Below are 27,088 nucleotides of genomic sequence, written 5' to 3' on the forward strand. Positions count from 1 at the left end.
CTCGGCATGGCTGCGGATTTTTTGTGCATTATTTATTTCTTTCGAAGCGTCGTCGCCATTCTGTAATCCTCGAGCCATTCAGGGAAAAGTTTTTTCCCCTGTAACCTCCGCAAACCCACACTCCAATCGTCACAGGCGGTTCCTCGCGCTAAAACCCTTGAGAACCAAACTGAACCTATAATTTCCCCGCAGCCTAGTAGCAGCAACCCCGGCTCTATTAATTCGCCACGCATAATAATTGTGCTGCAGTGTATGCGGCGCTTCCCCCTGTTTCTACGAGCGCTTTCGCGGATCATCATTCTGTGTCTTTTCCATGCCTCATTATTATACGCCACTAGCGATCCTCGCCGGTAAGCCGGCCGGCCGGCCAGTTGGTCGGTTCTGCGATGATATCATTTCAATAGCGCATGGAATCCCAAAATGGGCAACCGTGAATGGATACCTATAGCAGCATCGGTGGAATGGGGCGAAATTAATTCACTGCACATATCCGAATGTGATTATTGTTACGGTCCTTCTCCTGCTGTCGTCAGCTCTGCGAGTTCTTTGCACTCATTTTGCATCCGAGACCTACCTACATACCTACATGGTATGGGTTATAATGCGACTCCCGTCGCGGTCTCTGCGGTGTTTGGATTTGGAATGCACAAGATGTCGAACAGATTTAATTTGTACACCTTTCTCTCGCATTGTGTTTGTAGCATTAGACAGTCTCAAAATTGAAAAAAAACTGCGGTAGGATAATCGAGAAAGTTCCCAACAAAAATACGATAGAATTAATGTAGATTTTTTTAGCAGATGACCTGAGTTCGATGCCAACTGCGGATGTGGTCCACCAGAAAATGGTACCCGGCGGGTTGAAGTATCTCAACCAACAATTGATTCGCTGGGTTTTTGCTCCCATGTCATATGAGGCGACAGAAAAAGGAGTTCTCTAATCAAGGTATTTCTCAGTGCTGAGGGCTGAATGGCTGGCAGGACTAAAATATACCAGTTGCGCACGGAGTGTCATGGGTCTTACCCTTACTGTGTTAAGCGAATCTCTGACACAGTGGACGTTTGTTTCTTCGAAAATCGTGGGATTCAATTGGTGATCATGTCCCTAATACCCATTTTGAGGTTCGCTATAGGAGATTATAAGCCAACGTGTTTGGTATCTTCTAGCTGCTGTATAACAAGTGCTGATGATGAAATGTGTAGTGCTGTTATCGAGTATGGTTAGAGTAATACCAATTAATCTTCAGCATAAACGTACAGCAACTATGAATCTATCCCACCTTGTGCATGAAGGAAAAGCCTTCATAGCCGTTTTTTATAAAAGAAACTTCTGTTGGAAAGCTTAACTTAACATCTTCGTAACGTTCAACAAAAATGGCATGACAAATCCACGTGAAAAGCCTCGTTCATGTATACCTGCGAATACTGCTCAGGCTTGTTATTTGCTCGCACAATGTGCCACAAAGAGCGAAATACACCGGTGAAAAATAGACCAGCACAAAAACACTGCGATGTGCAGAACGACCGCACAAAGAGACTTGAAAACGAAAAAGAGAAAGATCACCAAGAGCAGCACAATTTCGTTTAAAGAGTCACCTTGAAGAGCCACTTTTTCGTGCCTCCCATCACTGGCAAGCAGGTAGGAAGGCGAATCAAACTACAATTCAGATAAAGTTTGATCGGAAAAACATTTTTAAAATGTTTTTTTGGTTGCCTTCTCTGCTTATGTGCGCGTGGGACCAAGATTCACACTAAAGAGCCTCTTTATTTCTACTATTTGAGCTGTGCAACCATGGAGTAGAAAGCACGTATGGGAGCAGCACACATCGGAGTGAAGAGGTTTTTTGTGAAAGAGAAGAGCGGTGGTTCGCATGAAAAGTGCAAAGAGCGATATTCATTCTTCTCTTTATTTGCTTTGAGGTGCATTACATCCCTGATACTGCCATTGACGCATGTCTTATATCCGATCTCACAACTCGCAATATTTGTGCTATCACGATCAATATGACCGTTGATAACATAAATATGCCTATTGTTCGGCATATTTGCAGCATAATGAATCATCACCGTTCGATTAGAACTGCTAATGATGAATACTCATCTGATGAAGATGTATGTAGTACTCAACTGTCTTTTTGACACACAGTTTCCAGTTTGTACGGAGCCATCACTGATGACTGTCCCTTTGTTCTTTTCAGATAGTTCTGAAATTGGACGAAATTTCCGACGAATTATTATTAGGAGAAAAGCTAACGACTCCAATGGAAAAGAATGTTTTGTATTCCACGTGCGAGTAAAGAGGGAATATTATAGACGATATTGGGACAAAATTCAAAATCTGACCCAGTGTCGTAGATGCTAAGGCTTTAGGCACGGCACAAAAAAATGTCATTTGGACTCCAATTGTGATCTATGATGATAAATAGCACACAAAGGACGCATGTCCGGTGTAAGAACCTCAGAAAGTTGCAAATGCGTTAATTGTCGCGTACACCATAAATAAAATTACCGTGTTAATCCGCTTCAAAATAGAAATACAACTTCCCTTCCTCTACGTTAGGATCTTCTATCTCCGTCACACCATCCTACAATAGTGCGTCATCTTATGCTTCAGTCGCAGGTAACACGGCTAGAAGAACGATGACTACCACGCCTCCAATTTCGTTTTGTTCCAACCGATCTTAGTAGCATTACGCAGGTAAAATTGCCGTAAATTTTTGCCGCAATCAGTGTTTCAATTGATGACTGCAATGCTAAATTCTACCTCCATGTTTGAACCATTTCAAACTGGGTGGAAATTTGCTAAAAAATTGTAATGAATCTAAAGTTTAATAAATTTGTGATATTGATGCTCGTTCATTAAAACGTGCGAAGATAAATTTTCAGCTTCTTGAGGATGCATAATATGCACCGTTGCGACTGCAACTTTTTTAAAACCAAATAATAAATTGAAGAACAATTGTTGTTATTCATAGATTTAAACGAGTTGTTAGATTCGGTGGAGTTATCGCAAAAGCGGTTAATCGCAGAATCAAACATCACGTCTTATCGTCTTTTGACACCAAGGTGATCGAGAGTTTGCGTATCGAATTTGAAACCGATCTTGGTATCGCTCTCATAGCTGCAGCGTATTTGCCGTATTTTGAGTGCACTGGCGAGCAAACTAATTTCACGTAACGAGACTTAAAAAAACTTACAAGAAATCGGTCAAAAATCTTCGTAAACGGCGATTTTAATGCTAAATATCGATCGTGGAATAATGTTCAAAGCAATTTCAACGGTAATCTACGTTTTAGTGATTGCCCTGCTGGTCATTATTCAGTTTTCTTTCCAATTAAATTCGTCTGCAAAGAATCGATCAAATAATAATTTGGTCAAGGTCAAGTCACATTTGTAGCGAATGAATGTGTGTATTCATGCTGACTTTGATTATGATCACGTTCCAGTAATTTTGTTCGTTTTATTAAGAATTCAATTAGCTCTATGTTTTATTATCACAAAGCAAATCAAGAAAGGTACAGAGGATACATCGGAAATAATTTTAGTCGTGATCATGATTTACAAAATAAAGCTGACATTGCCACAGCATTACAAAAAATTAAGTGATTCTAAAAATTTATCAGTACCAACAAAACAGACGTAATTTAATACTCCTATTATTCACAAAAATCTTCAACTTCTGATTCGGTTGAAGAATATTTGAAGACGTTAATATTAACGCTCTCGTGGTCCTGCTATGAAATTTATCTATGAGGATCTACTAAAAGAAATTAAGCATAGATTCACACTCTTAAGAAATGAAAATTTTGCGAATGAGGTTAAACAAATCAAGCAATATTCTAAACCTTTCTGGACCTATCTGAAAAGAAGGAAAACTTTCTCAGGCATTTGAAAGCGCCCATTATTTTAATCTCAACTTTGTGAGTTCTATTGAAAATGAAGTCTTACAAAAAATGAAATTGTTTCAAATCAAGAATTGTAGACGAGTTTGTTGAAGCAAACTATAATGAGATCAAATCCATAATAAAAATATTTAAAAATATGAAAGCTCAAGGTTAAGATGGATTTTTAACATTCTCTTCCTTCCCAAAATTACCCGAGATACTTGGTCAAAATATTCAACAAATGTTTTGAGTTAGCATACTTTTCTGAAAGATGGAGAAATGCCAAGTTTATTCCTATTCTGAAACCAGATAAAAATTCAGAAGGCAGAGCTTGGAAAACAAATGAACTGAAAAATAACGAACACTCTTCATTCGTTCTTCGCTTCACGAATACGCCACCCATTGAACCATTTACCACTGAGCTGCGGAATTGACGGCTTTGGTTCACAACCACCGAGGCTGGTGAACCATTACTGTTCTATTGTGTAAGTATATGAGCATAGCGTAATAGTAGGGTAAAGTGGTCGGTTGCCGGCACTGGTCGGTTGTCGGCACCCCTACGTAACTTTCGACAGAAAGCAGACATGGACATTCTGATAAATATTATTTGTGTATTATATTAACACGATCATTTTGAGCTGATTGCTGCAGCAAACAGACTCGAATGTTCTGTTCTACAACAAATATATTTTTTGAACAAGTGAAACTCTAATTAAAAGTTTTTTTTGATGATTTTCTTCGTGTTATAGAAAGAAGTAAGTCGATCGAAAAAGTATGCGAATTGAATATTTACGGTTTGAATTTATTCTATTTTGTGATTCAACTCTGAATGGCATCGAAATGTTCGCCACATTTTTCTTGATCAGTTTTCAAAAAGGTTACTAAAATCGGTTGTTGGCACTCAAACATGGTATTGTTGTCGGCACTCCATTTTTTGTTGCACAGGCTGAGTTCTCAATAACCTAATCAATATGGGTAGGGGAATTGCGGGCAAACCCGACACTGTGGGTAAAACTGACATCCCACAATTTCTCCTAGAAATCAAATTTTTATTCATTTCGTAATGACACATTATTATTAAAACGTTTATGTAGAGTATTTGAAGAAAAATTGGATTTACGTTAGTGCGCCGAATGTCATAAAAATAAACAAAACATACGACAGCAGCGTTCATACACTGAAAACCATTCGATGAAAAAAATAACAAAACAAATTCTTGTTTTCCTAATTAGTTGATTTTAACAGAAAAATGAAAAACGTAACTAAATTTTCTCTTAATTTTGCGAGATTCTCAAATAATAGTTATTGAAAATTATTATTGATTTTGATTCAAGACGCACATCATACGAAATGACAGCAAAGTAGCCAAGATGCACACTTTACTGGAATACATCAAGGTAGCGACAGTATATTCATACGCGCTGGGCATAACGGTTATGCAGGTAGGTACTTGTCTCAGCTTGGAAAGCTTGTTTTAGCCCGGACGCAACTACCTGAACCAGTAACAAAAATCAGAAATTCAACTGACTTCATTTTGTTTTACCTAGTTTTTCTTTACAAATATTTCAATACAGGAATGATTTTGATTGACATTTTTTTCAATACATGTATACTGAAAGTTGAAAGTATTGTCGAAGTTTGCAAAATAATTCTATTTCGGATTTAGTCGATTATATAGTAAAATTTCAATTATTAACAAATGTAATATGTAATATGCAATACGATAATTATTTTTCATCTTTTGAGATTCCAAACTAGATCTGGAATAAGTATGAAGTTTTTTTGTAGTGCTGGCTGACTAAATAGAAAAGAAATAAAAATTATTCCTTTCATCTAAAATTGAAATCATCAATCAATTACCAACAATCCTTAAATAGCTTTGGTTATTTCGTCGCATTTAATAGTGTAGTTTGGATTACTGGCATACGGAGTATTTCAACAATTTAATTCCATACCTTTATCCGTCGGTCGGTGAAACAAAACGTTTGAAATATCGTATGTTGTATTTTACGATGAAGCAGTTTAATTCAACAATGAGATCAGTTGAATTCCAATCGTTTGTGTCTTGGCTGAAAAGGTAGTGTAACGGCATATGCAATTGTATTTGAACTAAAACAAGCGTTACAAGCTGAGACAAGCTTTTCAAGCTTTAGCTCAGGTAGGCTTTTTAAGTTTTGTGCTAGGCTGAAACGTTCATGTCCAGACTGAAACTGACAGCTTCAAACCAACAACGTTGGGTTATTGTTTTCAACAAAAATTTAGTTCGCCCAAATATTAACTAGACGAAACCAAAAACTCAACTAATTTTTTAGTTGAAATTGTGATGAATCGGTTTTCCGTGACTCGTCTGGATGTTAAATTTCGTTGGTAGATTTTATGGTTTCAACCGAACAAAAGCTTCTCAATTCACCACATTTTTCAGTACTTATGATCAACTAAATGCATTGAAGACGAGTTTGAGAAATGCTTTTATAAAAAAATGTGCTCTGTTGGGGTAAAACCGACACTCTATGATTAGGGTAAAACCGACACGTTGTTAAGATGGTTGTGTATACTTGTGATTCATTGCAAAATACTGGGGATCAATTATCCTATTAGAACACTAGGGGAGACCGGGGCTGGTTAGCCGAGTTTTGCTTTCGGAATTTCTGTACTCATTCTGGTCGGCGCCGGTGGTTGAGTGGTAAGCGTGACCGCCACTCATTCCAGTTGGCCTGGGTTCAATTCCAGCCGAGATCGTTGAGATTTTTCTGAGGTGAAAAAATCTGTGGTTACGTCTTCCTTCGGAAGGGAAGTAAAGCCGTTGGTCCCCGGTCCATGAAATTGGTGGATCGATATCTAGTCCAGGTAGTGGAATCACCTCTCTGGCGTCGGTAAAGAAGAAGTATATCCAACTTCTATACTCTACTAACAAAAATATCCTCCTCCCGTGATACTTGTGGAGTGGTATATACGGCCTCTAGCAAAAGCAAGTATCGGACTAACAATTCCTTCCCTTTCCTTCCGCGATCTACGTTCGGGCCTGGCCGGCGCCAGTATTGATCAGAATCACTTTAGGATTACCAGAAGTTGCACATTGAAAGATGTTTCGCTAATCCCAAGCATAATTATCTACTGATTCCCTGTGCAACTTCAGCTAGTCCCGATCGATAACGGAGTGGCAGCTAGGGGTGGTCGCACAAGCTCAAGCAAGCAATTTCTGTACTCATTCTGGTTAGACTTTTTGAAAACCGGTTTGCGCTGTCATGAAGATACAACCCTTGAGCACATATGTAATTTTTTTCATTCATGAAAAAAATCAGGGAAAAAGTTATTAGCAAACAAATGCGGAAAGAAAAATCGGCCAACCAACCCCAGGGCTGGGGTAGGTTGACCGAGTTTGGTAAAATAAGTTACACACGTCAAATGTATCAGTGGAAAACTTTCAATTAAAAAATATATCGTTTTTTCGTATGTAGGTAAGGAAAATAAAATCCACTCTTCACATTTTAGTCTTTTTAACCTTTTTGGACTTACCTTTGGTAGCTTTTTACCAGCTCTCGCTGATTTTTTTCCTCCGCCGTTTGATTTCATTTTTCTGCTTTTCCAACACTGCTTTTATTGGGGAATCGATCAAAATTTGAGACGATCGGCGTTTACGAACTTGCCACTTCTTCGAATCAGATCGTGCACTCGCCTTGGGAAGAGGTCTGACGTCTTCAGAGAGGCTAACATCTGCAGCAGATTCTATGCTATTGAACGAGTTTTGTTCGGGGTTGGGTCGATCTGTGACAAATCGTGCCAGAAACTCCCCAGGAGGAAAAATTTCAGGATTGAAGCGGCACCAGGCTTACCAATATGACTGCCTTTTTCCTACTGTCGCTTTGCATCGCAATCGGATGTCTCTATGTGTGCTCAACGCTCTCTTGCTACAGCACGTTCACTCGCCAAGCCGAACTGTAATGGCAACAGCGCAATCTTGTGAGAATAATACTGCTTCGCTACTGTCTGTCTCGCGCTCGTTTTGTTGAAAGTATTCTGCGCTGAGCGTAGTGAGCCGAATGGGCTGTTAGTTTACCATTTCTTTATGTCTGCTGTTTCGCATAAACTGTCGCGGCGACAGCCTCCACAAAGTGGTAACATTCTTCAACCAAACTGGTTAAACTGTCTTCTAGGGCTGTCGTATGAAGAATGTCATCACTGAGCAGTAGCATAGCGTTGAATCAGCGCGGCGGCAACAATTTGCGTTAAATCAATGAACGAATAAGTGAATGCAAGTGAATAGTGTACTTTTTAGCACAACAGTTATTTTGGTAATTGTTCCGAATTGCGGCTTTTTCGAAAAAAGGATTATTTTTTATGGAAATGATTCTAAATGGCCTATTTTACAACAAGCAATGAAAAAACATCGGGGGGAAAGCTTTAAAGTAGCTTGAACTGGAAAAATAAGTTGCTACCACTTACCTTACTAACAGTGGCATTGCGCATGAGAAAGTGATGTTAAGGGCGAAGGTAGGTAGGCTTGGCCGCATAGTCGAGTCCAAGGATTGGAATCGGCGCAAAGCCGCTGCGAATCCGCTGGACGAGGTGTTTTAGATCTTGCTATCGAAAGGTGCAAACAAACCTGTAATCCACTCGTTTGCTCGGTATACTCAAAAATAGGGGCTATCCCTAGTTTAAGTCCGATTGAGCGACAGCGAAGTCGGACAGCACCAAAAGAAGCGATGTGGCGTAGCCACATTAGGCATTAACAATGTTTTATTTAGTATTTTCTCATGCGCAATACTACTGTTGGTAAGGTTAGTAAGAACAACTTTTTTTCGGATTAAACTACTTTAAGGTTGGACAGAGAAAGGGTAAATTTCGCAAACGAAAAAAAAAAGTTTTTTCCACACCGTATGTCAGATCTTCATAAAAATCAATCAGCAGGACTGTAACAATATTTTAGATACGCTGATTGATTTTTATGAAGATCTGACATACGGTATGGAAAAAACTGCTTTTTTCGTTTGCGAATTTTGCGCATTCTCTGTCCAACCTTAAAGCTTTTCCCCCGATTTTTTCATTAATTGTTCTTAAATAGAGCATTTAGAACCATTTCCAACAAAAAATTACCCATTTTTTAAAAAATACGTGATTTGGAACATTTACCGAGGAAAGATTAGAAAAGCATGAAATAGGGTTATAAGAAAAAGCTTAGAATTTCCCGGCGACTTAACCCAGGAGTCAGGATCTGCGACATGTCCGAACGAGCGTAAAGTAACTTTGTACTTCATGCTGTCGGAACCGGGTTAAGTCGCCGGGAAATTCTAAGCTTGCTCATATGATATTCCTTTAATATCAGTTGTTAGTTTTCATTATGCTGTCATGAGAAATTTACGCCATAAAACCAAAAAGTAAAAAATAAATAAATTTAAATATCCAAACATTTAGCAATTTATAAGTTCAAAATTTAAATATTTCAAAATTCATGGATTTAAAAACTATAACATTAAAAAGATTTAAATTTTAAAGCTTTGAAATTCAAAAATTCAAAAATTCAAAAATTCAAAAATTCAAAAATTCAAAAATTCAAAAATTCAAAAATTCAAAAATTCAAAAATTCAAAAATTCAAAAATTCAAAAATTCAAAAATTCAAAAATTCAAAAATTCAAAAATTCAAAAATTCAAAAATTCAAAAATTCAAAAATTCAAAAATTCAAAAATTCAAAAATTCAAAAATTCAAAAATTCAAAAATTCAAAAATTCAAAAATTCAAAAATTCAAAAATTCAAAAATTCAAAAATTCAAAAATTCAAAAATTCAAAAATTCAAAAATTCAAAAATTCAAAAATTCAATAATTCAATAATTCAATAATTCAAAAATTCAAAAATTCAAAAATTCAAAAATTCAAAAATTCAAAAATTCAAAAATTCAAAAATTCAAAAATTCAAAAATTCAAAAATTCAAAAATTCAAAAATTCAAAAATTCAAAAATTCAAAAATTCAAAAATTCAAAAATTCAAAAATTCAAAAATTCAAAAATTCAAAAATTCAAAAATTCAAAAATTCAAAAATTCAAAAATTCAAAAATTCAAAAATTCAAAAATTCAAAAATTCAAAAATTCAAAAATTCAAAAATTCAAAAATTCAAAAATTCAAAAATTCAAAAATTCAAAAATTCAAAAATTCAAAAATTCAAAAATTCAAAAATTCAAAAATTCAAAAATTCAAAAATTCAAAAATTCAAAAATTCAAAAATTCAAAGATTCAAAAATTCAAAAATTCAAAAATTCAAAAATTCAAAAATTCAAAAATTCAAAAATTCAAAAATTCAAAAATTCAAAAATTCAAAAATTCAAAAATTCAAAAATTCAAAAATTCAAAAATTCAAAAATTCAAAAATTCAAAAATTCAAAAATTCAAAAATTCAAAAATTCAAAAATTCAAAAATTCAAAAATTCAAAAATTCAAAAATTCAAAAATTCAAAAATTCAAAAATTCAAAAATTCAAAAATTCAAAAATTCAAAAATTCAAAAATTCAAAAATTCAAAAATTCAAAAATTCAAAAATTCGAAAATTCAAAAATTCAAAAATTCAAAAATTCAAAAATTCAAAAATTCAAAAATTCAAAAATTCAAAAATTCAAAAATTCAAAAATTCCAAAATTCAAGAGTTCAAAAGTTCAAAAATTCAAGGATTCAAAAATTTAAAAATTAGATTCAAAAACTTAAAAATTTAAAAATTTTAAAATTTAAAGATCTAAAAATTGAATAATTTCAAAAAGTTTAGAAATACCATGGTTTTGAAATTTAGAAATTAAATAATATAAGCAGCAAAAATTTAAATATTTTGGGATTTAGAAATGCAGAAATCAAAAAAATTTAAAATTCGCAGATTTTAAAATTTGAATATTTAGGAAATTTAAAATTTTTAAAATTTTGCGATTTAAAAACTTAATAATATAAACAGCTAAAAATTTAAAAATTTGGAAATCTAAAAATTTTAAGATTCAAAAATTTAAAAATTTATATATTTAGAAATTTAAAAATTTAAATGTTGAAGAATTCGAACCTCAAATAATTGAAATATTTGAAAACTAAAATTTCAAAAATAAAATTTTGAATTGACCCATAAATTGCATAGTACATAATAAGAGTTATTAGGTGCTTTCTAAAAATTATTTCATTGAAAATTTTCTATGCTTTGATGAGAACGAAGACAAAGTTCATTGATTTAGAACAGGTTCTTTTATACCTTTTATGAAATATAAATAATAAAAGTCTTTGCTGCAGATATAACGTTGCAAGGACTTGATGTTTCGGAATCACAAAATTCGTGCAATCTTAGTTCACAGTAAATGAGAGCGTAAATAGCATGTTTATATCTTGTTCAATGGTTGTTTTGATTTTTTACTTTAGCTGTTTATAAGATCCTAGATGTCAAAAAAATAAAAAATGAGAAATCGGAGGACATAATGACTTTCTTTGAATAGCAGACAATATCATATTTGCTGTAAACCATAGTGAATTTATTCCATTCTGCGTTTTACGCTTAATGATACGTTAAATCTCTGTAAATAATCTTTTTCAGTTTTATTCATTTAGGTACTTTTGGATTTTGATTTCTGGCAACTACTCATTTTGGGAATAACCTCGTGTAATAACTCTTCGTTCAGTTTTATTGTGAGGATGCTCGCCAGGTTTTGTACGCTTAGCTTTGTTCTAGCAGGCGACAAAACTAGTGCCAGAGCACTAAATGCGCGCTCCACTGACACTTGCGTTGCTGGAACGGTCATTATCGTGAGTGCTATTTCGGAAAGTTCCGGGTGTGAATCTTTCCGCGCAATCCAGTGCTTCCAAATATCATATTTGTAGTTTTGATGAGTCTCTAGATCTAATGCGTTTAGTTGTTTCAAAAACGTATTTTCAGAATCGCTCTGCAACACTGCTGGTGGAGATCCCCCGAACAAGCTTGTCATGAAATCATCCAAACTCGACGTTGCTGTTGGTTGCTCTGGAATCTTCAATTGCTGCGTAGTTTGATTAGGTTTCAATGACTCCATTCTTTTAGACGTGGAAATGATGAATTTCTATGAAAAATTATATTGTTTGATTTGGAATAGGCAAACTGAATACACACACACACACACACACACACATATATATATATATATATATATATATATATATATATATATATATATATATATATATATATATATATATATATATATATATATATATATATATATATATATATATATATATATATATATATATATATATATATATAGTATATATATATATATATATATATATATATATATATATATATATATATATATATATATATATATATATATATATATATATATATATATATATATATATATATATATATATATATATATATATATATATATATATATATATATATATATATATATATATATATATATATATATATATATATATATATATATATATATATATATAAATACACATATTTTCTTACCCTAGTTTCTGCTTTCTCGTCTGGAGTTAAAACTACTGATGAGATATAATTGAACCTCGGATCGATCAATAAAGCAGCTTTGAAGGCTAAATTTTTTTTTAACTGCTGCAACCTTTTTTCCAAGGAATCTCCTAGAGCTTTGGTTAAGTCGTTCCTAGGTTGCTGTTTAACGTGCATCATACAGCGCAACCAATGAATATAAAAATCTCCCAAAGATACATGTTGTCCTTGCATCTCTTTCGTGGCTACATAAACGGGTTGGAACGCATTTTTATAGTCGTGAATGAATCCCCAATTCTCCAACAAATCTTGTGTAAGATAAATATTATTAAATAAAAAAAATGGCTTTGTTCATGATCTTAAGGTTCAAAGAACTTTCGGTGAGCGTCTACACGAATTGAGCGCTTGATATTATGTGTTGGAAAAAGTTCGTTCAACTTTGTCACCGGTTTATCCATAAAAAGCATTTATTAAAGCTGGAAGCTGGAATGGTGCTGATAATCTAATAAATCGACTGATTTTCTTCTTTTATAGTCTAATGAATGCTTTATACGATAAATCGGCGGCAAAGCTATACATAATTTTTGCTACCAAGCGTTCAATTCTAACACATGCTCAAAGAAAGTAACTTGAGCCTTAACATTTAACTAACCTAGTTCCTTGAACTGTTTTCCTAGATCTCTGTAAAAATCTTCGTGATCATAAAAGTTGGAAATCATCTCAAATATACCTCCCCATCTTGTTCTTGAGTACAACGGCGGGAGCGGTATATTTTTTAAATCGAATGATGGTTTGTATGACATTTTTCGGCAGTTCTTAGCAACATTGGTTAGGCTGCGGATTCTATTGTCGACAGCTTTTATCGCATCCGTCACAGCTAGCTGCAATGTATGCACAGCACATCTTATCAGACTAACTTTGGTTGAAAGCTCATTTATCAAATCATTGAACAGTTCGTCATTGTTCTCGAAATCATCTTCATCCACAAAAAGTTTATCTGCTGTTATCATTTGAACATGTTTATCTAGCTCTTTAACAGCCGCTAACATATTAGCGCCGTTATCACATGTAACGGTTAATACCTGTTCAAGCGCTATATCGTACTCTTTAAGAACTTCTTCGATCTTTTGTACGAGATACTTGGCAGTCTGTCGCTCGTTTAGTTCGATCATCGCTGTTGAACAGAAAATAAATCAATAAATGAATGTTTACTTGTTCAGTTTTGCGAATGTAATATTTAATTAACTGTTTTAGTGGGATAGGGAAGGTTTCAGCTTAAAAAAACAACTTTTTACGATTTTTTTGCGAATTTGCGTGGAGCGAATTAATCAAAATTTTTGCACATTACAATATATCACTTCAATAACATTCTGCAATTTTTCCATGCAAACATTTTGACAAGCGACTCGGTGACGAAGCTTTTTGTAGAACGTCTCTGCAAAAACACGATTTGCGGTGTTAACTGCCATTCAAAAACTGCTTAACCGATTTATTTCAAACTTTGCTTACACATTCCTTGTAAAAAATACCCAACCTCTACGTTGAATTTTCGAGAAAATTTTTCATGTAAGGTTTTTTATTAAAAAAAATGCAGAATTTTTGGTAAAAATAGCAATTTTTATTTGAAATGCGTAAAAAACTCCCGTACATGAAAAATTATCTCAAAAACTCAATGTAAGGGCTATGCTATATTTCACCCTAAGGAGGAAAATTTGGTAAAAACCAAAATTTCTCACTAGGGTGAAAATTTGTTGGTAAAAACCAGTCTTTGTACAGGAGGGCACAAATCCTTATTTCATACTATGTTGCGTTTCGGCTTCGCCTCTTCAGAAACCGACACTAACGTATTGTCGGAATAGATTAGCGCCGGCTTGACGCAAATCCCTTAAAACTAAAACACACTATGTGTTTCAATCAAACGACTGATCAAACGTGATGTCCCGTTCGAGCAGAAGTTCTGTTTATGCCGATGAGACACAAGTGAAGCCGAAACTTGTCTTGGCTTAGCAGGCCTATGCGAAAGCACTATGCTATATTTCACCCTAAGGAGGAAAATTTGGTAAAAACCAAAATTTCTCACTAGGGTGAAAATTTGTTGGTAAAAACCAGTCTTTGTACAGGAGGGCACAAATCCTTATTTCATACTATGTTGCGTTTCGGCTTCGCTAATCTATTCCGACAATACGTTAGTGTCGGTTTCTGAAGAGGCGAAGCCGAAACGCAACATAGTATGAAATAAGGATTTGTGCCCTCCTGTACAAAGACTGGTTTTTACCAACAAATTTTCACCCTAGTGAGAAATTTTGGTTTTTACCAAATTTTCCTCCTTAGGGTGAAATATAGCATAGTGCTTTCGCATAGGCCTGCTAAGCCAAGACAAGTTTCGGCTTCACTTGTGTCTCATCGGCATAAACAGAACTTCTGCTCGAACGGGACATCACGTTTGATCAGTCGTTTGATTGAAACACATAGTGTGTTTTAGTTTTAAGGGATTTGCGTCAAGCCGGCGCTAATCTATTCCGACAATACGTTAGTGTCGGTTTCTGAAGAGGCGAAGCCGAAACGCAACATAGTATGAAATAAGGATTTGTGCCCTCCTGTACAAAGACTGGTTTTTACCAACAAATTTTCACCCTAGTGAGAAATTTTGGTTTTTACCAAATTTTCCTCCTTAGGGTGAAATATAGCATAGTGCTTTCGCATAGGCCTGCTAAGCCAAGACAAGTTTCGGCTTCACTTGTGTCTCATCGGCATAAACAGAACTTCTGCTCGAACGGGACATCACGTTTGATCAGTCGTTTGATTGAAACACATAGTGTGTTTTAGTTTTAAGGGATTTGCGTCAAGCCGGCGCTAATCTATTCCGACAATACGTTAGTGTCGGTTTCTGAAGAGGCGAAGCCGAAACGCAACATAGTATGAAATAAGGATTTGTGCCCTCCTGTACAAAGACTGGTTTTTACCAACAAATTTTCACCCTAGTGAGAAATTTTGGTTTTTACCAAATTTTCCTCCTTAGGGTGAAATATAGCATAGTGCTTTCGCATAGGCCTGCTAAGCCAAGACAAGTTTCGGCTTCACTTGTGTCTCATCGGCATAAACAGAACTTCTGCTCGAACGGGACATCACGTTTGATCAGTCGTTTGATTGAAACACATAGTGTGTTTTAGTTTTAAGGGATTTGCGTCAAGCCGGCGCTAATCTATTCCGACAATACGTTAGTGTCGGTTTCTGAAGAGGCGAAGCCGAAACGCAACATAGTATCAATGTAAGGGGTTGGGTATTTATTACAAGGAATGTATGTGTTAGCAAAGTTTGAAATAAATCGGTTAAATAGTTTTGAATGGCAGTTAACACCGTAAATCGTGTTTTTCCAGAGATGTTCTACAAAAAGCTTCGTCACCGAGTCGCTTGTCAAATTTTTGCATGGAAAAATTACTGCATGTTATTGAGATGATAAATTATAATGTACAAAAGTTTCAATCAATTCGCTTCACCCAAATTTCTAAAACAAATTCACAAAATAGTGTTTTTTTACGCTGAAATCATTACCCCCTTCCCCCATCACCCCCTTAAGAAAGTAATATGTATACGTGAATAAACATTTACATTTATCAGTCTAACCTAGAGTAAATTGAACTTCAATTCATCAATGTTAGTTTCACTTCAAGTCTGGATTGTTTTGATTGTCATTTTGCAGGAATTTACTCAATCTATCTCGAATATTTCAAAATTTCACTCAATGTCGATCAACTTTAGCAAAAAAAGATATAATTTGTTAAATAATCACTTAATCATTTCATGTATTTTTTTGACCAGTTAAAGTTTTTATGTTTAGATGACTCCCAAGAGAATTTTTGAAACACATCAGGTTCGCTAGTAAAAAATCTTAAAGAATCTCATCCAGACGACGTGATCCTTGAATATCGCCTTAATTAGTTTAGAAGTTAAACTTACCCAAAGTGCGGATGACAACTGATTGCCCATTCCAAAATTGAGCATTCATGCCCAGGATGTGCCTAGAATGCCGAGAGGCCGAATCAATTTTCAAGCATATTAGCTTTCCGCGTACTTCCTCTTTTAATATTGCCTTGATGTGCTCGGCACATTCAGCTAAATGCATCACTACGTTCTCGGGATTTAAAGTAATACCCAATGCCTCGCAAATCGGATCAAACACCATTTTAAATCCTGTCGATTGCACTTTACTAATCGGCAAATTTTCAACACCGGTCATTCTGATCACTCCTTCTAAAACAGTTTGTCGATCGAGGGCAACGGGTACTTTCAAAACTCGTCGACGTTTTGCTTGAGTGACCTGTCCCTCATTATCGCCTTTAAACAAACCACGGGCGCGAGCGAGTTTCGCATGCTCGCTTCGGAGATGACGAATGAAATTTCCGCAGTCCAAACGCTGAGCCTTTTGTTTGTAGGTGCACTCCGAATTTTCGTCTATACGACACACCAAAAACCCGTTTTCTAACGCCATGCAATCTTCGGCGATACTTCTATAAGATCGCTTTCTGCCACCCGCACCACTTTCACTCGCCTCAATTCGACCCACACCACTAATACCTGACCCATCTCCATCCGCGGTACTTCCACTTGCACTAACTCCACTCGTAGTATTCTCCCATGCATCACCGTCATCTTTATCTGTAACATGACCAACATCAGCTTCATCCCACAAATCGAACATATCGTCTCTAACGCGTTCATTTAATTTTTCCATTTCGGAGGATGTTAAAAACTCGCAAACAGGCAAATACGCAAAATAAAATTAAGCTTCTGCTGCTGACCAAGTCTAAACTGCGAATGAATAGAAAGATAACCATGCATGCAGCAATAATTTCAAATCGTTCCATTCGTTCATGACTGTACTAGCTGAACGAAGACGCACTACATTCATAAGAAAGAAATATTTTTCCGAACACACCAACGTGTCGGTTCTTCCACGAAGAATGTTAGGAATAGCACACGCAATAATAACCGAGGCTGTCATAGCAAATTAACTACAGCTGTGTGTGTTGTGCAAACTGTCGGGTGCGGTACAAGACGGCAACGTAGCATGTCGCATAACAGTTTTACTGCCGGCTGTCATGAACGTTTCAATTCTTAACCTGTCGCAGCAAAGAGAAGACGACAGCCTCTGGAATACTGTCGTAGGACAGTACTGTTGGAACCCCTGAGCGGCACACGCCAGAGACTCTGAAACCTGCTTGGCATTTAATTCACAAAATATCGGAATCAACTTTTTTATAAACAATTTCCGACTTTTAATGATTCTAATCTCTTATTTCTATTTGGTAATATTTTTAAATTAATTTTTTTTACTTATTTCTCGTGTATATTTTTCCTTATAATTATCAATATTAGCATAATAACAAATTTTGCTTTGGGAAAGGTTGGCATTTCACAAATATCAAAGTGCACATTACTTTACACTAAATTTACAACTCGGCTAACCTGTCCCGCACAGAACTCGGCCAACCTACCCCAATGTATATTTTCGAGAACAATAACGATTTACACAAATATAAGTTAACACTGGTAACCGTTATATTATTTTATTGGGTTTTGAATACACTTTTCAGCGGTACCAAGTTTTTGGAAATATTATTTTTCAGAAACAGAAATTTACTCATCAGTGCCGAAAAACGACACCACTAAAACACCTGAAATTACGTCGGTACATTGGTGACCTAATACCCCACCAAAATCACTATAGATGTCGCTACTGCGCACAATAGCCTTTTCATAAAAGGCACTCGGCCAACCAGCCCCGGTCACCCCTATAGTATTAGCAGAAATACACAGAAATACTTTTATTGTGTTTATTTCTTGTAAGTCTCTTTAAAAATCAAAAATTGGAATTTTTGCTTATCTGATTCTATCGAAGCTTTTGCTATTTCTGCAAAAAGCTCATCAAACCGAATTTCTAGTGTTCTCTTGGTTTGTCATAGACGAACTTTATCACAATGAGACAATCATCTTATGCATACCCCAATAGATCGTTGATGATCAGAGTCCGAAAAATCAAATCTGAAAAAGATAATATTACTAAGAAGTGTGTGTGTGTCACTTATAAGTGAATGAATCCAATTAGCAGAACGTAGAACGCTTGCAAATCTTCTCTTACGAAATAAAATGACACAGAAGAATGCAATGATGCGCGCAAGGATTATTTGGAAATACCCATATCAAGAAATAATCCTATAGCATAAAATACTCTTATTTATAGTACTACGCTTTCGAACTTTCTTCCCCTCACTACATGATGAAGCAATAAAAAGCACATATTTGCATCATGCACACTCACACTTTATTAATCACGCATATATCTCATTTTTAATAAAGATATAGATTTTAATAAAGTGGAGAGAAAATAAATTAAAGGGGGTGTCGATCTTACCCCTATGGGGTGTCGGTTTTACCGGCAGTGCCTACAAAAAGTCACTTTGTTTGCCAAGTTTTACAACCAATAATTTTTAATGAAATTAATTTTTTGAAGCACTGAAAAAATTAAATCTCTTTAAGAATTTTCTGAAGAAGAGTTCTGCATAAAATTATAATTTAATTGGTTTTGTGGCAACTTAGAAAAAGTGTTAAGCTTAAGGCGTCGGTTTTAACCATACTTCCCCTATATTTGGAACGGGATTTCGCTCGAGGTGCGAACAATGGTAGCCGCCCAGCTGCCCCGGAGAACAACGCACATAACGATAATGTGTTTGTTGTCTTTTATTATTTTTATTCGGGGTAGATACATGTTGTCCTGTGCGCTTTTCATACGTCATTTTCGCTTGAGGCAGAAACTAACTCAGTTTCGGACCTAACTGCTTTCAAACCGTTTGTTTGAAGCCAGTTTCGAACCTAGTTTATGAACCACTGAATTGAAAATCTGGTTGGGTACTAACCAGAAATATATTTCGGGTTCGCTCACACCACCGCTGTGCTGCGCAGTTTCAATAAAAACGTTTTTTTGGAACAACTAATCCGGGTTAGTTTCTAGGTTCTGAATCGAAAACGACAATAATATGCTCTATTTTTTAATTTTGACTGCAACCTATTGAATCTGTCAAATAAGGAAAATCTGTTTTGTTATACATATTTAAAATTTGGTGGGACATTTAATAGTGAATGGTTTTAATCGAATGTGTTTGATATCCTTAACATTTGAAGGAGACTAATATTTCATGCTTCCTGTTTATTCAATTATTAAACCAAAACAATTTGTCTTGTGGAATTCAATATATTTTGAAATAATCATAAGCCAGTCGTTGTTCAACTTCAACTCAGGGAGGCTTTTTAGTATTGCACAAAACTAAAAAAAATATCGTCTAAATTTACGTGTTCTGCTCCTGACATATACGAGCTTCAAAAATGTTTTAGATTTAATTTCAACTTTACATGACGTTGAATTTCGCAAATTATGTTTGATTTAAATGTCGATGAGTGTAATTTGTGAAATTGTGTCTAGTTTTTATTAACCAGTCGACAAATTTTGAGTGATAGAATGTAATGTTGAAGGAATAGGATAAAAATATTGTGATTTTTCCATTTAACAAAATTTGAAACAACCAGAAAACATTTTTGGTTGTCTGGTTGCGAAAAAAATTTGGCTAACTTAGAATAAATACATTGAAGCCAACTGTCAAGATTCATTTGGAGTATATTCCGAATAAAACATTATTCGCCAAATTCGGAATTCTAACTGCAGCGAACTAATCTGTCCAGATCATTAAAGCACTAAAGCAGGATACTAATTTCTTCCCAAAGACTGAAAGGCCTGTCTAATTTTATTATTCCTGCTTAACTTTAGATGAAGTTCGAAGTAATTTTCTGATTATTAAATATTCCACAATATGCCGTACATTTTAAACACTCCGTTAGTAGGTATTATCCAATTTAATCAGAAGTCATAAATCTTTCTCATCAAATTTGTGGTAAATATTGTATTTGTTAACATTTAACCAGTCTGCACAGCATTTAGAAAAATAATGTAGTAGGGTGATGAGCCTATTTGCGCCATGTTTCTATTATCACCCTACCCATTTGAAGCCGTTGGTTAGAGCAGTGTCTGCCATCTTTGTTCAATGCATTGAGTCAAATGGTAGCGCACATACGTCTCCCAACCTTTGAACGGAACGGATCGTTATATTTCACAGTGGTGTTCGGTGTGTAAATTTCAGTGATTCAAGGTCATCCTTTGTTCGTTCATTAGCTGCCATTCTGCTGGTGCCGGCAGTAAATCCAGTACATTGTTTTCGCTGGTGCGGAACAATCGACGTTGTTTGCAGATAAGTTTTGCTTTATTTTTTTTTTCCTCGTTTGCTTTCTTTCCTTTTCCCTACTTTTACTCTACCTTGTAATCAAATAATAAGACACATTCCCGTTTATATAACGCTCTGCCCTCGTGCTTAAATGGCCGAGGGCGAAATACCATCTGATGTAATCATGGAAGTCCCAGATCCCCCTAATACTCGCATTGCTCCCCGTATAAAGCAGTACCCAGAAGGTTCTTTTGGGCCATGGGTGGTATATTTTCGGACCGGAGAGAAACCGGTTAATATATTAAAACTTTCTCGAGATCTGACTGCTAATTACCCGGCCGTAACTCAGATAACACGTGTTCGGGCAAACAAGATACGTGTTCTAGTGAGTGATCTCGGCCAGGCAAACGCGATTGCTTGCTGTGAGCGCTTTACGCGGGAATTTAAAGCGTACGTGCCTTGTGTGGCCTGTGAAATCGATGGGGTAGTGTCCGAACCGGGCCTGAAATGCGAAGAACTGTTGGAGCACGGGGTTGGCTGCTTTAAGGACCCCTCACTTGAACAGATTAAGATCTTGGAATGCAAACAATTGTATACCGCAAACACCGAGGGAGGTAAGACTACCTACTCTCTATCAGGCTCAATTCGGGTGACATTCGCCGGGTCCTCTCTTCCCAACTACATCCTCCTTGACAAGGTTCGCCTACCAGTTCGCCTGTTCGTACCGCGGGTCATGAACTGCAGCAATTGCAAGCAGTTGGGCCACACAGCCACATATTGTGGAAATAAGAAACGATGCGGCAAATGCGAAGGAGAGCATGAGGATGACTCTTGCGACAAAGAAACTGAAAAGTGTATTTGCTGCGGGGGCCCTTCACATGCTCTTAAATCATGTCCTGCGTACAAGCAGCGCGGGGATAAAATTAAGCGCTCCCTTAAGGAACGCTCAAGGCGTTCTTATGCAGAAATGCTAAAGAATGCTTCGCCATCTGTCCTGTCGAAAATCCCTATGCTGGTTTGGCTAACGTTGAGCAAGAATCTGACGACCCACGAGAGGGAACATCTTTGGTTAACCCAGGGGAATCCAGGAAGAGGAGAAATCCAGCCTCCCCTACATTGCCTCGTAAGGGTGCCAAGGTGTCGTCCACTCAGAGTGCGCCATCTACAACCAATAAATCCAACGGAAGTGATGCACAAAAGCCGAAGCAATTTGCTCCAGGACTTGGAAATATTAATTCTAACAAGGAGTACCCACCACTTCCAGGGACATCCAAAACCCCAAGTGTCCCCTTTTTTCAAACAGATACTCAGTCCAGTAGCGGACTAATGAAATTTTCTGACATAGTGGACTTAATTTTCACAGCTTTCAATGTTACTGATCCTCTTAAAAGCCTTCTGATACGTTTTCTCCCTATAGTGCAAACATTTTTGAAGCAGTTGACTACTAAATGGCCCCTCCTTGCAGCGATCGTATCCTTCGATGGCTAAGTCATCGAACGAGGTCACCGATTCGATCACTGTTCTACAGTGGAACAGCAGAAGTATCCTCCCGAAAATCGATTCCTTTAAATTTTTACTAAATAGTTTAAAATGTGATGCTTTCGCATTATGTGAAACTTGGTTAACTTCCGATATAAATCTCAACTTCCACGACTTTAATATAATTCGTCTGGATCGAGAAAACCCCTATGGAGGAGTACTTTTGGGGATCAAAAAGTGCTATTCTTTCAACCGAATTAACCTCCCTTCAGCACCAGGCATTGAAATTGTCGCTTGTCAAGTTTTAATCAAAGGTAAAGACCTTTGCATTGCTTCCATCTACATTCCTCCTAGAGCCTCGGTAGGGCACCGAACGCTTTGTAATATCACGGAATCCTTACCGGCACCGCGGCTAGTTCTGGGAGACTTTAACTCGCACGGTACGGTATGGGGCTGTCTTCATGATGATAATAGATCAACATTAATCCAAGATCTTTGCGATAATTTCAACATGACCATCTTAAACACGGGAGAAATGACGCGGATTCCTACACCACCAGCACGCGCAAGCGCGTTGGATTTGTCGCTTTGCTCGACATCGCTACAGTTAGATTGCATGTGGAAGGTGATCCCTGATCCCCACGGTAGCGATCATTTGCCTATCGTGATTTCAATTGCTAACGGTTCAAGACCATCGGAAACAATCAATGTCTCGTATGACCTCACACGGAACATTGATTGGAAGAGTTACGCGACCGCGATATCCGTTAAAATCGAATCCACTCAAGAACTTCCTCCGGAGGAAGAGTACAGGTTTTTGGCTGGCTTGATTCTCGACAGTGCGAATCAAGCTCAGACTAAACCAGTACCCAGCGCGAATACCCATGGACGGTCTCCCACCCTGTGGTGGGATAAAGAGTGCTCAGAGCTGTACGCGGAAAAGTCCACTGCATATAAGGCCTTCCGGGAAGACGGGTTACCCGCTAGCTATCAACAGTACGCGTCGTTAGAAAGGCGAATGTAGAGTCTAATGAAAGCCAAAAAACGCAGTTATTGGCGCCGGTTCGTCGACGGGTTAACGAGAGAAACAGCGATGAGCACTCTTTGGGGTACGGCTCGACGTATGCGTAACCGTAATAGTACCAACGAGAACGTGGAATATTCAAACCGTTGGATATTCGCTTTCGCCAAGAAGATCTGTCCGGACTCTGTCCCGGTACAGAAAACGTGCCGCGCCGCGTCTCCTCACGATACCGCGAACGAAACACCGTTTTCGATGGTGGAGTTCTCACTTGCTCTCTTATCGTGCAACAATAACGCCCCAGGGTTAGACAGAATCAAATTCAACTTGCTGAAGAATCTGCCTGACACTGCAAAAAGGCGCTTGTTGAATTTATTTAACAAGTTTCTTGAGGGTAACATTGTCCCTTATGAATGGAGGCAAGTGAAGGTCATCGCCATCCAAAAACCAGGAAAACCAGCCTCCGACCACAACTCGTATCGGCCGATTGCAATGCTGTCCTGTATTCGGAAGTTATTCGAGAAAATGATCATGTTTCGCCTCGACAATTGGGTTGAAGCAAATGTCTTACTGTCAGATACACAATTTGGCTTCCGCAAAGGCAAAGGGACAAACGATTGCCTTGCGTTGCTTTCTACAGAAATCCAAATGGCCTATGCTAACAAAGAGCAGATGGCATCAGTCTTCTTGGATATTAAGGGGGCTTTTGACTCAGTTTCTATCAACATTCTGTCAGAGAAGTTGCACCAGCATGGTCTTTCGCCAATTTTAAATAACTTTTTGCTAAACCTGTTGTCTGAAAAGCACATGCACTTTTCGCATGGCGATTTAACAACATCGCGATTTAGCTACATGGGTCTTCCCCAGGGCTCATGTCTAAGTCCCCTGCTCTACAATTTTTACGTGAATGACATTGACGATTGTCTTGCCAATTCATGCACGCTAAGGCAACTTGCAGACGACGGGGTGGTCTCTGTTACAGGGCCCAAAGCTGCCGACTTGCAAGGACCATTACAAAATACCTTGGACAATTTGTCTGCTTGGGCTCTTCAGCTGGGTATTGAGTTCTCCACGGAGAAAACTGAGTTGGTTGTTTTTTCTAGGAAGCGTGAGCCGGCGCAACTCCAGCTTTTATTAATGGGTGCAACGATCAACCAGGTTTTCACATTTAAATATCTCGGGGTCTGGTTCGACTCTAAAGGTACCTGGGGATGTCACATTAGGTATCTGAAACAGAAATGCCAACAAAGGATCTATTTTCTCCGAACAATAACTGGAACATGGTGGGGTACTCACCCAGGAGACCTGATCAGGTTGTACCAAACAACGATATTGTCCGTGATGGAGTACGGGTGTTTCTGTTTCCGCTCCGCTGCGAACATACACTTCATAAAACTGGAGAGAATCCAGTATCGTTGCTTGCGCATTGTCTTGGGTTGCATGCACTCGACCCATACGATGAGTCTCGAAGTGCTGGCGGGCATTCTTTCGCTAAAAAATCGATTTTGGGAACTCTCATATCGATTGCTCATCCGATGCGACATTCTGAACCCGTTGGTAATTCAAAATTTCGAGAGGCTCGTCGAGCTTAATTCTCAAACCCGTTTTATGTCCTTGTACTTCGACTACATGGCACAGAGCATCAATCCTTCTTCGTACAATCCCAACCGTGTCCGTTTCCTAGATACTTCTGATTCTACTGTATTCTTCGACACATCCATGAAGGAAGAGATTCGTGGAATCCCGGACCATATACGCCCGCAGGTGATCCCCAATATATTTTATAATAAATTCCGAGAAGTCGACTGCGACAAAATGTTTTACACTGACGGATCAAATCTCGATGGGTCCACTGGCTTCGGTATCTTCAACAATACTATCAGTGGCGTAGTAAGAAAATTTTTCGGGGGGGGATATGAAATTTTTTTGTATATATATGAAAAAATGTTCAAAAACATTCTGAGCAGGAAAAAATGTTCAAAAACCAACAACTCAGGGAACTGGTTTGGGCAGTCAATGTAGGAAAGCTAGCTGTTGGTATAGAATAAATGCTCTTCCCCTACGAGGACAATCTGGGCGGCAAACTTCAGACATTCTAATTTACTGAGCCCTTCAGTTCCCTTGTGCCATTCAGTACCACTTCCTCGTTGAGCTTCCGACTGGTTCACGAACTACTTGGTCTAGTCCCCGACGATAGATCTAGCCTACTCCGACGAAAAGTTCCCCGGCGAGAGAAGTTCGAGCCAACCAGCCAGGTGCTGCGGTCAGTTCGGCGATTCCGGTAGAGTAGGGCATCCGGTTTGCTGGAGCCCCGGCGCGACTGGTGGTGTATCGTCGCGGTCTACACGGTCTCGTTCCCGGCGGTGAATCTGACTGTAAGCTGACGGAGAGGTCTCAGACAAAAGAAGTTCTCCCGATACCGATTCTTGTTTGGTTTCAGTACCACAACTTCTTGAGCCCTTTGACTCCGTAACCGGTGCCATTTAGCACCGCAACTCCTTTAAGCCATTTAGTTCTCTTCTTGGGCCATTTAGCACTACTTCCTTGATGGTCCATTCAGTCCTCGACTTGTTCGCGAACAACTCGGTCTAGTCCCCGACAATGGACCTGACCTACTCCGACAGAGAATTCCCCGGCGAGAGAAGTTCTCCCAAGATCGAGCTAATCAGCTAGGTGCCGAGGTCAGTTCGACGATTCTGGTGAAGCAGGGTATCCGATGCACTGGTGCGCCGATGACCCACGAATAGTGGTGTCTCGTCGCTGTCTACTCAGTCTAGTCCCCAGCGGTGAATCTAGCTTACGCTAACGGAGAGTTCCCTGTCGAAAAAAGTTTTCCCAATATCGATTCTTCTTTGGTTTTCGCTATTTTTCTATCGGAACAACCGGTGGGGTGCCGTGGTCGGTCTGGCGAATCCGCATGGAGCATGACGTCCGGTTCGCTGGCGTTTCGACGACTCATACTCGCCGCTCTGTTGCAGTCTATTCAACTAGTCCTCGGCGGTGGATCTAGCTTATACCTGCGGAGAGTTCCCTGGCGGTGATTGCTCTCCCGAAACCGTTGTTCGATGTCCATTCCGCTGTAAGACGGTCATGATCTACATCAGCGGTTCTCAACCTTTTTCGTACCACGGACCCCTTAGATATCACACTGGGTTGCTGCGGACCCCCACAGATAAACATCAATTTTATATGCTATGAATATGTTATTTTCAATTTGTTAGGAAACAAGATTTGAAATTTCAATATGCACTCGGAAAATATATTTTTCTTCGCGGACTCCCAGCAATGACTTCGCGGCCCCCTAGAGGCCCGCGGACCCCAGGTTGAGAATCACTGATCTACATCATATCTCTGTTTACTGCGTTCCACGTCTCTACGTCGTTTGTCATTCAGTAGGCTACATTATCCGGGTTGATGTCCGGTCCTCCCGTTTTAAGTAGCACCCTGCACTTCACTTCAAACCTCGGACATTCAAAGACTTCAAACCTCGGACATTCAAAGACACTCCAGGCACAGTGTTGACGTTGCGTACCCACACCGATGAAGATACTCCTTAAGCAGCCGTGGCTCGGTAGCTGTTTCAGGTGGAAGGTCATCTCTCCGTGCTTTCTATTGACCCACGTCGACAGGTTTGGATGAGCCGGTAGGTCCACTTTCCTTTCTCCGTATTATCCCATTCCTGCTGCTGCGTCACCATCGAAGCGATTCTCATCATCTTCCTCACGTTTCTGACGTTTCATTGATTGTAGCACTTGATATCCTCCGTCAGGGTAATGCAGATGGGGATCATCTCGGCGTCAAGGCATACTGCCTGCGGTACGTAATCGCAACTCGTACGACCAGCAGTCGAAGCGTCCTGTTCAGCTTTTCGCGGTTTCACTTGGTTTTCAGCGCCGCACCCCAAGCAGGAGCCCCATATCGCAGTATCGATGACGAAACACTAGATAAAGACCCGACAT

At 38.1% G+C, this 27,088-nt stretch overlaps 1 protein-coding gene across 1 annotated transcript in view; it reads left to right on the forward strand.

Moving 5' to 3' along the window:
* The window catches only part of LOC131677621 (cadherin-99C), a 462,625-nt gene that overhangs the window by 209,525 nt on the left and 226,012 nt on the right, over window positions 1-27,088 (forward strand). The gene's annotated exons all lie outside the window — the stretch shown is intronic.

Source organism: Topomyia yanbarensis, chromosome 1 (genome assembly GCF_030247195.1).
Source record: "Topomyia yanbarensis strain Yona2022 chromosome 1, ASM3024719v1, whole genome shotgun sequence".
Taxonomy (NCBI): Eukaryota; Metazoa; Arthropoda; class Insecta; order Diptera; family Culicidae; genus Topomyia; species Topomyia yanbarensis.